This window comes from Microtus ochrogaster, unplaced genomic scaffold (genome assembly GCF_000317375.1).
Source record: "Microtus ochrogaster isolate Prairie Vole_2 unplaced genomic scaffold, MicOch1.0 UNK2, whole genome shotgun sequence".
NCBI classification, from domain to species: domain Eukaryota; kingdom Metazoa; phylum Chordata; class Mammalia; order Rodentia; family Cricetidae; genus Microtus; species Microtus ochrogaster.
Window position 1 is genome coordinate 6537037 of NW_004949100.1, and position 347 is coordinate 6537383.

Below are 347 nucleotides of genomic sequence, written 5' to 3' on the forward strand. Positions count from 1 at the left end.
TGGTTGTCTTTCCAGTGTGGACTAATCTAGAACCCCTGCCCCAAGGGCACATCCCTATTGATATGTAACCCTAGAGTATGAACGAACACAAGAAAACTTCATTGCTAGACTAATTTCTGGTATATTTCCTAACATAGGCCTTATCACCACCATGGTTCTGTCTCTGGGAGTGAGTATAAGGCATAATTAATCCATGTAAGATAGCCACTGCTGCAGAACCGGCCAATGCATAGCTGAAGGAGCCAGCACATTCGACACTGTCGGGCAAGAGCTGTGCCTGAACCATGTCACCAATCCCTTATGTTTTATGGTATTACTTGTGATTTTTAACTTGTATATTTTTTCTT